Consider the following 11,010-nt stretch of genomic DNA (forward strand, 5'->3'; position numbering starts at 1 on the left):
AAGGCTTCAAAGGATCCGCAGCGGGAGGCGAGGGTGGGGGAGCATCTCCCCAGCTCGCACCCACCCCTTCCTACTTTGCGTCTACCAAATGACAGGCTGGTGCTCGCTCTGGGTGATTTTGGCCTTGGCCTCAGCCAAGCAGCTGATGCAGAGGAGGGCCAGGTTTGCAAGACTGACAGAATTCTGAATGCTAGAGAAAGAAGAAGAAAAAGAAAAAAAAATTTGTTTCCCCCGAGCAGTCCTTGGGAAATTTTCTCGTTCTCTCTCGATTTATTTATTTTTAATTTTTTAACCGACTATTTTCCAAATTCGATCAGCCCCAGCCCCTCCCTCCACTCCCACCCAACTGCCTTCCCCCCACCCCCCACCCCCGGTCAAAGCATAAACCACAGAGTTACGGTCTTCTCTGGATTTTGGAGTATCGCTTCCTGCCCCCGCCTTCCCTCCCCGCCCCATTCTCTGTCCTATTGAACACCTCGCCCAGCCTCAAGCGAGCACTGCGACCTCACATTCTCCCCCGGCTCCGGATGGCGCTCCTGGAAGCTCTGCAGCCAGGCTCCACTTCAAATGGGTGAGTTCAAAAACCTTTCTAACCTTTCCCCAAACCCCATCTCTTAGGATTGTTGCATGCGGTATCACGCTTGCCCTGGGGGAAGGCAGATGCATATTTTCCTCTCCTCAGTCAATCGTGCTAGTTACAAATGAAAGGTTTGAAGAGATGTTTAATTCCAATTGTAGATCACTTCTTTTCTTTCCAAATAGAACTGGACGGTTCTGAGCTTATTCGTATTATTTTCCAATTTGATAAATCATTTTACCCAAAGCTGCAAAGTTTTCTTTGATACAACAGGCATTTGCATGTTCAGGTATATATATATATATATATATACACACACACATATATTGTGTATACAGGGATGTATGGAGACAGAACTGGATCTAAATTTTGTGAAGAGAAGAGGCGTAGAGAGTCAGGATGTAGCTGGACCACCTGTTTGCTGCATTTTACTCCTGAGTCTGCAGCCAAAATTGCCTGTCATTTTTAATTTTTGCTTTGTTTTGTCTCAAGAAAGAAAGAATTGTATTGCGCTCCCCTCAGTCCCTGAGACCCTAACTTGTGATGTTTACCGTTTAAATCCACGGGTTAGGCTCTTGGGAGCTGCGAGTCGTGCCTTTGCGTCGTCGCTGTCGCTGAAGGAACTTTTTTGTCTTTTAAGGAAGAAAGAAAGGGAAAGAGAAAGAAAGAAAGAAAGAAAGAAAGAAAGAAAGAAAGAAAGAAAGAAAGAGGAAGGAAGGAAGGAAGGAAGGAAGGAAGGAAGGAAGGAAGGAAGGAAGGAAAGTTTGTCAGAAGTGATGGGAATACACCTCTGAGGCTTCCATTGTTAGGTGGGATCAGGTGACCATAGTGTGGCAGCTCCTGGCTTCTATAAAAGTAGGCATAGAATGTTAGCATCCTGTGTTGGCTGCTATGGACACTTGTGTTTATGGCTGATACCGAGGCTGAGGCTGGTGGATTTATTCCTTGAGAGCAACACACAGTACTATCGGAGCGTAATACCAACAGCTCAGTACCTGGTGCTTGGCCTCAGAACATCTCAGCTGAAGTCCCAGCATGCCCCATGCCTCCAACTTTTAAGCTCAACAGTTCATCTCAAAATTGTGCCCAATTAAAATGGGCATGAGAATGTATTCTATTTGCATTGTCTATATGTGTGTTCTGTGTGGCTAGAGGGAGGTTTCACTCATACACCTCTAGTCGGGACTAAAGGAAAAGGTTAAATATCCAACTCTTGTGTTCAATACAAAGGAAGGGAATTAAGAAGTCAGGAAAGACAAAATACGTGTTACTTTGCAAGATTTTGTGAGAAAAAAAAAAGGAGGAAGAATTCTCCCTCCTCGGTTTGGTACCTCTTTAAAAAATATGATACACGATGGACTTAAAGGTGAAGAAGATAGATGTGTATTTTCTAAATATTATGGAATGAAGGAAATAGCTGGGTGCATTTGGTATTATTGCATTCTTTGGGATGGGGGTTGGGGGGGAATCAATGCCCATGACTCTCCTTTAGAAATTAGAAAGATGGTCCATCAAGATTTTAATTCAACCCGATAATCAATAATATAATATGGTAATATCAAACCACATTTCAAAATGATCCTCTCTCAAGGCAATTGTTAGCATTTCCTACTTTGTAGTTTTCTGAGATTATAACTTTCCATGGCAGGATAGTTCCAGTGTCTCAGGTCAGGTCTGCCTCACGTTGAGAGAGAAGGACACGACAGTTTACCTTTCCTTTGTTGTAGAAAATTTCGGGCGCACTGGTTTCCTTTAAACAGTTTTCCTCTTCTCGGCCCAACCTTTCTCTCCATTTTTGGAAAATACCTAAATCAACCCAGACCCCAGATGCTTTCATCTTTGGAAAGATTTTTTTTTTTTTTTTTTTTGAACGGCTGCAGCCTCATTGTGCACACAGAGTGGAAAGTGAAGAAAACTGTTTTCTATTTTCTAAACATTTCTTGCAATTTTACTCATTTTATTCCAAACTGCAGTCAAGAAAGCATTTTGCATCAGAACGCTGAGCTGAGAAGTGTGCACAACTGTGCTGTGTCTTTTGTTGAAACCTCCTGAGCGGCTGTGATTTAACTATTACTTGGCAGCATTTGGTGGAATGTGTGTCAAAGCGTACAGTTCTGTAAGAGATGTTCTGTGAGTTTATATAAAATAATTAACAATTCCCCACCCCATTTCAGCCAAGGTATATGCATAGCTATGTGGAAATTATGGCAGTACATCAATTTAACTTATGGGCAATATATATTCACATCATACATGCAAAAGATTGGCAGACATTTGGTGCTTTGGAAGGCAAGATATGCACGCAGCCTATCTGATAGAAACGTGTGCATGATCAATAAAGCTACGATAGCCGTACTCTCTCTGTGATTTCAAATGATTGTAGGGGGGACATAACTCAATACAAATGTTTCAGTTTGTACTCCGGGCCACTCCTGCTTTTTCCCTATGCTTTCAAGTGGATTCCTCCTCATCTCAGACTAAAGCTGGGTGCCCAGGCATTCAGCGGTGCGTGTGACACACAGGTTTTTTATATTTTAGCAGGCAACTGCTTCCCTGCAACGGCAGGTCTCTCGACACCCCCTCTTCCTCATGGAGCCCATCAGTGAAGTTCAGTGAAATGAATAACATAATTGGTGGTTGGTTCAATCACTACCAGTCTAGACTAGCCCAGACGCATCAATTAGAGGGGACTGTCTTTTAGAGGGAGAGTGTAACCGAAACAAGCAGGCTATTATTGATACTGATCTTTAAAAGCGAAAATCCAGCCTGGCAGATTAAAAAAAAGTAAAAAAAATAAGGCTGGGCGCTGCAGTGGGGGTGCACTGGGGGAAGAAAAGAGATGGGGGGACTGGAGCTCAGGGCGCAGGAGGACAGGAAACTGGAGAGAAAGGGAGGGATAATGAGTGGAACACTGTCCTGTGCCTCCTTGGAGCACAGTTAGAATTCAGTTCACAGGGTGCAGTGGCTCACCATATTTTTTACCTAGCTTACACACACACACACACACACACACACACACACACACACACACACTACCACCTCCTTTTAAAAAGTCTTGTTTTTTTTTGTTGTTTTTTTTTGTTTGTTTGTTTGTTTTTTGTTTTGTCTGTTCAAAACCAATGCATTTGAAATTTAACCAGCTGAAACCTGTTTTGGGATATCTTGCCTCCCAAAGAAAACTATAGAAAATGCTTAATTTTCAAATTTCTAATTTCTCCCTTCCTTCCTTCCTTCCTTCCTTCCTTCCTTCTTTCTTTCCTTTCTTTCTTTTTTTAAGGAGGCATGCTAGAGAAATAGTAACACTTTAAAAATCTGGCACCTGAAATAAAATTTATGGGCAAAACACCTTTATGCAAAAAGTTTATGGTTTTTCACCGAACACAGTAAAATTAAAATTAGAAGCATGTAACAAAGGCTTTAGAGATTTGGTAGGTTTTTTTTTTTTCTGGAGGGGAAAACAGATGATTTAGAAAGTGTTAGGAACATATCAAGCCCCAGGGAAAGAAAAAAAAAAAAAAAAACGTTTGATTGGTATTAATTAAAACACTGCTAATATATTCTAATAAAATCAGATTTAACATTCTAAACTAATCCTCCTAGCATGTCAAAGGCAAAGAAATGTATTATCTATCTTATTTGCATCTGGGCAACTCGAATGCATCTGCTCATTCGGCAGAATTAATTTCTATCACCAGTCTATTTAATCTCCTCACAGATTTAGGCAAACTTATTCTTTCAGACTAAAAAGGCCCAGGGTGGGGAAACCATGGACGGTATTTGGAAGAACGATGACTGTATTTAGAGCCAGTTTTCTGACTGACCGTAGTCTTTTCTCTCCATTGGCTGTAATGGGATGTGGAGAACGGCAGAGATTGCAGAATGAAAAACGGCTCAGGGAGGGTTTTTTTTTTTTCCTTCTTCCTTTCTCTCCTTATATTATACCTGCAGGCTTCTTTTAAAAATTCAGTTGCCAGATTCTAACGATGGCATTTATTTAGTGCTGTCAACCTGTCATTAAACATCTAATTTTTGTTTTCTAATTTCAGAACCTATGTCATCACAGATTCCCAATGGAAAATAGATAGATAGATAGATAGATAGATAGATAGATAGATAGATAGATAGATAGATAGATGTCCTTATACCAGAAACCCATCATTTTTTCCCAGCTTTTTCTTTTAAGGTTCAGTCCTTAGGGCCAGTGAGGAAATGTAAAATTTCATTCACCAAAGAGCTGAGTTCTTTGTTCTATTTTGAAGTCAAATATTTCTTGGAGAGAATTCCATATTCTTATGGAGCATGGAGTTTCAGCCCTTTCTTGCTAAGCTCTCCCAGCTGATAACATCGTCCTCAGATGGTATTCTGGCCAAAATGTTTTGCCCGTTATCAGTCTCCTGAACCTCATAGCCCAGGCAAATATGAACCTAACACAAAAAAGGATGAATGGGCCAGAAATGCTGAGCCCATATGGGTGTGTTTCCACAAGGAGGGAGTCTGCAGGCTGTGGAGAGGTAGATTGTCTGCTGTCTGCAACGCGGAGGTGGCTGCACAGTTCTTCTCCCATTGCCTTTTCAAGTTTTCAAGGTAAAAGAGCAACCGTAGTTTGGTTTCACTTGTATTGTTCTATAATCCAGGCAATAAATGCTAATTAGTAATGCTCAAGGATCCGACCATTCAGAGTAATTATCATAATTTACTTCTTCCTTGTTAAAGACATTCCTTGCTGATTAAAAAAAAGAAAGAAAGAAATCAAGTCATCCTTTCCACTCCCCCCCCCCCACCGCATTACAGTGAGTATTCACTAGAGAGATGTTCAAGGTACACTCAAAGCCTCACGGCTGCATTTGAAGTCACCCGACATGTGCCTTGGCTTATTCCAAGTGGAGCAGAGACTTAATTTCTAAAGCAGAATTCATGTAAATGCATTGAATTCAGCACATGCCCCAGGAATGAATGATTTTATTTTACAAACCCCTGAGGCTCCTCCTTCCGGGCCCACCCCTTTTTTTTTTTTCTAAAACCACTTCTGAGCAGAACAAAGGAATGCACTAACTGTAGAGGCAGCATCACATGTGAGCAGTCACTGCACTGTAAAGTGGGCGCTACGACAACGTATTTCATCGTAGGGGAGTGCGGATAATTAAACAGTACAGCAGCAACCTCGACTAATTAGCAGGATCTTTGAGGAGGACTCAAGAAAATAGATCCAGTCAACTTGGAGAATATGCCTCCTTCTCTGAGATCTCAAATGTATTTTAGTTGGTCGGTGATTGATTCGTGCAGGGCTGGAGGACAAAAGCCAGTTCCTCAAAGCTGAGTGTGAATCGTCTTTAGACACACAAACTGTATGTCATAGATGGGCTGGAATTAACGTAAGGCTTTCTGTTTGGAGTCAAAGGTAAAACACACCACCTTGATGCACAGTTTTCCTTTTATCTGTGGATCTAAGAAATGCCCAACCCTTAGCTTTTCAGTTGGCATCTTCAGCGTGTACGTAACCTCTCCCACATTTTCTACTGACGGATGTTGAAGTTCCTTATTGCTTAAAGCAAGTAAGTATCATGTTCACAGTGGAGATGAAATAAGCAACTGTACTCAGTGTGATCCAGGGTCACCCCCACTCCATTTCCTTTGTCTAGGTGCTGTTCTCAGTGCTCAGTGTTCCTTGGTTGGTCCTTTAAGTGGGAGCTCCAGTTTTAACTTGAGGGCTATAGGCACTCTGGAAGAATAATTCCCATTGGATACTGTACAGAGAAGCCACCTGCGAAATGTTGATGCTGTTATTGAAGCCTCAAGTGGAATCAGCTTTCAAAAAATTAGATATTAGATACATCCGATATAATTTGCAATCTGTAATTATACTAATGTGCGTATAGCTGCACTTTGCTTTACATGTAGCGTACTTGAGTTTGTTCCCCACCCCCACCCTTGGGCATGTCTCATCACTTGAAATTACTCCTGAGTGGAATGCTTTTTAAGCCAGCTTATTTTTTTTAATTCCTTGTTAATTAATACAAGAATAAAAGGACTTTGCATCCTGTGTGCTTCCATGAGAATGAAAGTGGAAATCCTAGATGGTGCAAACTAACGATCTTTCAAAGTGTCGTCACTGGAGAAATTTGAATTCTTTGCAAAATATTTCCAATTCTTTGTGAATTTGCTCTTCATCCTGACTGTGGATAACTTGGAAGCACAGAGAACAACAGAATAGTAAATATTACTCATAAGGAATCCATTTCCTTTGTTGGAATCGGAGAAACGGCATTTGCCAGAGATGATGGTTTTTAATCTAATAAAAGCAAGCAAACCATTAACAATAATAAACAATTCCTTTTCTGTTTTCCCCCCTCCATTTTGCATGTCACGAGATGAGTAACTGAGACTCTTATGCACTAACTTCAGTTTCCTTTTGGGGCCTCAACACAATTCCTGAGATCCACTGATGGCTCCACTGAGGAGCCTCCTCCGCGAGCTGCCCCCTGAAGATCTACCTATTAAGAAAAAGCCCAGGCAGAGCACAGTGAGTTGGCTGGTCAGCCTGGTACTTGCCATTTGCCATGTATGTAGTAGGTGGTGAGACAAGCTTACGGAATTGTCACTGAATAGGGATATGTGAGGTCCTAAGATTTTGCTTCTTCATTCAAATCACAAAAAGACTCTCAAGAGGCCCTTGCACTTACTCGGTGCAATTAGGTAGGTGCAGAACCCAAAGAGCAAAGCTGTAAAATGTTTAACTCATGAAAAACACATGAAACCTGTCGTTTCTCCTACTGTCCGCTTCATATTGATTCCTCAAAATTCCTTTTAATGGTGTTTATTATATATATATATATATATATATATATATATATATATATATATATATATTATATAAAAGCCATTTTTGCATGGGTTGGCTATATATAACATCAAAACAAGCTTGTTTCTTTTCTTTTTTTTTTTTTTTTAAATCTTCTTGGATATTCTTGGGCTTTCCTTTACTCCCTACCTATATGAATCATACAAGTATTATGTGCACTGTCTTTTCTTAATACAATAGCATGCTAATTTATTCACGAGTGGGTATTACATGCATGCCAAATCTTAGCATACTCAATATCATGGTTTACCAAGTACATTGGCCAGGCACAATATTTACCCTAAGTCACATTCTACCAGTTAGATGTCTCCTCTAGCAAATCAGCATCCTCAAGTATTTAATGCAGCACTGTTCAACTCACTGATGCGTTTCCATTGTGTGAGAAGAAAGGAGAAGGCGATGTCAAAGGCTTTAGTTAACTAAAAACCAGCTGCAAATACATCTCATTCATAACAACTTCTGCAGAGTAAGAGAGAAACATTAACACCTCTCTTCTCAAATACCCTTATCTGTGAAGTGACTTGAGTGGGTCAGGCTAGGTAGGGTCTCAGTACTTGCCCCTCTCAGAATCATTGAAGATATATCATAGTATAGGGGCCATAGAAGCAAGATCAAAAACCCATAAACCTATTGTTCCATTTGTACCATCAATTGTTCTTCAAAGCTACATCTGGTCCCACCTCCAGGGTTGGTATTTACTAATCTGTTTTACCCTGTTGAGAAAGCACCAAAGATTGGAGTTTATTTTCAGGAAGGGATAGTGACAGAAAAGCAGCAGCCTGGGGCAAAAGAAAAGAAGAAAAGTAAAGCTTCCCAGGGGAAGAAGTGAATTTTTGATCCCAGTTATAAACCCATATCTTTCAACATTAACTTGGACGATATCCAGAGAGACACTTGCCTTTCTGTTTTAGGCCACGCCCTCTTTCCCCAGCCCTTCTGCTATCCTGCCATTTCTTGTGGTGTGGTTTATTTACTCCATTGGATTGGTGCCTTTAAGTTCTGTGTCTCTCGTTCCTCTTGGTTTATTTGAATTGTGGTCATGTTCCTTTCACGAGCCTACAATGGTCGCTTGACCACAACGTACTTCCTAAACGAGACACTAACACGTTCCAAGCCACCTGAAAATGACCCCACCTCCTTTTCTCAAACCACCCAGAATGTAAAACCCCTTCTTTTAATAAGCCAGACTGGATTTCCCCAGTCTCCACACCCTTTCTTTCCTGTGAATCCCAATACTGCAGTAACTCCTGTCCTTAATACCTTCTCCTTTCTTCCCTTTCTCCTACCCTCTCTCTTCCTCTTCCCCCATTCCCTCTCCTTCCTTCCCTTTTCTTTTTCCTTTCTCTTTATCACTATGCCCTCCCCTCCTTTTTCTCTCCCTCATTCCCTTTCTTTCTCTTTCTGTTTCAGTACCATGTACCAAGCTCTATGTCCAGCACTGAAAACACCAAGACAAATTCAAGGGGCTTAGCAGTTAGCACCAAATAGCTCCAGGTGCCTCATTCACCCCTGCATTGCTAAGCAGTTAGGCACCTACAACTAACTTGCTTTGCCTTCATTCCTAGGACTCATTTTACTGTGCTCTGTGTCCTGTCATCTTTTGCTCTGTGCCTGTGTGTCCTGTTTCAGGGAGGGCAGACCTGAAGCTTTCTTTTTTGTGCACGCTGGGACAAGACCACTGCTTCATTGATTCCCGAGCAAAGGGAACAATGAAAGAAAGCCACTTCTTGTTGAAGTAATGCAGCACTTCTGCTGTAGTTAGACATAGCATTGTCTCTCCAATGTCCCAAATTCACTTCCATTCAACAGTCAATGTGATAACTGTCTGTGACATGTTCTATTGTCTTTCTAGTTGTTCCGATGTGATGTTCCTTTCAGCTGGTCCTATAGCCCCCTTTCTCAGAATGTCTCCCCAGTGAAAAGGAAAAAAAAAGACTGCAGAGACTGCTAGACTGATGGACGATCATGCTGACTGTGAAGTTGAAACAAAGCAAGTGACCTGTTGAAGAGGCCCCTCCTGCCCAGTAGCCGCCCACGTGGTCCAGTTGCAGCCAATAGTAATCTTTGCAAGAAACAGAGAAACCCAGAACGCTCATGAGTCAAAAAATGTCCCCTTCCTTATGTGTATCCCTCTGTCTGTGTTCAGATTGATGTGCCTTCCATTTTGAACCTGGTATGGATATCCTTGTTCGTGTACAAATGTAAAGGCAATGTTGCCCGGATGTGTTCATGGATGAAGAGACTAAATTTTCTGGGGAGAGTGATTTTTATCAAAATATAGTGTTTTTTTTTTTTTTTTTTTTTTCCTTGAGAGTGGTCTAGAAAATGAAAAGTAAAGCAGTCACAGGCGATCCACAGAGCTGCTTATACCACCACTCGGAAACACCACATCATGCCCCCAGACTAGGAGCCGCAAGTTTGGCTCTGGGGTGTACATCAGCTGCTTCCAAGGGTTGACATCAAGCTAGACAAAGGTACAGAAGCTACCTAAAATGTAGCGATAAAACTGAGTCAGGAGACAGTAAGACCAGCAACAACACAAAAGATAGTGTGCTTAGAGGAGGCCAAGTTGGTTTGCTTAAGGAAGGATGCTGTCTTAAAGAGAGACTAGGCAATAAACTTTTAAAGGATGTTAAAAAAAATTACCTAAGTGAGAAGACAGGAGAAAACAGAGTTCTTAAGGAGAACGTAAGGGTAAGGATGGAAGGGCAGGGGAGATGCTCATGGTGAGTATGGGAGACTACACATACTGATCTCAATTTGATTTCTCCTGACACTTGGAACCCCCTGTCAGTGTGTTTAGCAGATATGGTGCACACATGTATCTTCCTCTCTCCCGCCCCAGATGTCACCTAAACCAAACGCGAACTAAAGTTCCAGTTCTGTGTCACTACAAGGATTGATTGGTGGTACCTGTGAAGAATTCACGAGTCTCCTGTTTGTAATTGCTTGTTACCAAGTTTATGCCATACAGGAAATGTTTTGCATATTGAATCTCATGGTAGCTATGAAAATGGCACACTATCCACACTTCACAGGTGATGAGACTGATTTTGGTGAAGCCTGGCCAAGGTGCTGTGTGCAGCTATGAACATTCAAGGCTGTGGCCATGAAACTCAGTCCCTAGTCAGACTTCTGTGTTGAGTTTTAACACATTTATCACCCTTTCTACAAGTCTTAATGCCTGTCTGCAGAAACACATGCCTCTTCTGCTGACTTAAGGCCACAGTGTTTCTTTCCACCTTCATGATTGAATTATACCAGAATGATAAAATGTATTTTCATGGAAGAAAATGAGAATTTAGTGACATACACTGTCTGCCAGCAGTTTGTACGCTTCCTCTTGATTTTGGTCTGATATGGGACTTTTGATTTAGTTCTGCATGAAATCTCAAAGTTTTAAGAGCAGTAAGCGAAGGGCCTTAAGTTACCTGTTACAGTGACAGAAAATGTAAATCTACAGCCTGTAATCAGAGTGACTTTACAAACAAACAAACGGAAACACACAAACAAAAAAACCCACACACTCCACAAAATCTTGAAGGAAACCAACCAACAAACCAAACAAAGCACG

At 41.4% G+C, this 11,010-nt stretch overlaps 1 long non-coding RNA gene across 2 annotated transcripts; it reads left to right on the top strand.

Annotated features, from left to right (window-relative positions):
* The first annotated feature begins 369 nt into the window (after positions 1-369).
* LOC143439048 (uncharacterized) lies at positions 370-9,291 on the top strand. 2 transcript variants are annotated; one of them, XR_013107500.1, is made up of 3 exons: positions 370-571; positions 6,044-6,129; positions 6,217-9,291. It is a non-coding gene; the product is annotated as an uncharacterized LOC143439048 (long non-coding RNA). The 2 variants fall into 2 exon arrangements; XR_013107499.1 differs by having other exon boundaries at positions 6,044-9,291.
* The last annotated feature ends 1,719 nt before the right edge of the window (positions 9,292-11,010 follow it).

Source organism: Arvicanthis niloticus, chromosome 26 (assembly GCF_011762505.2).
Source record: "Arvicanthis niloticus isolate mArvNil1 chromosome 26, mArvNil1.pat.X, whole genome shotgun sequence".
Lineage (NCBI taxonomy): Eukaryota > Metazoa > Chordata > Mammalia > Rodentia > Muridae > Arvicanthis > Arvicanthis niloticus.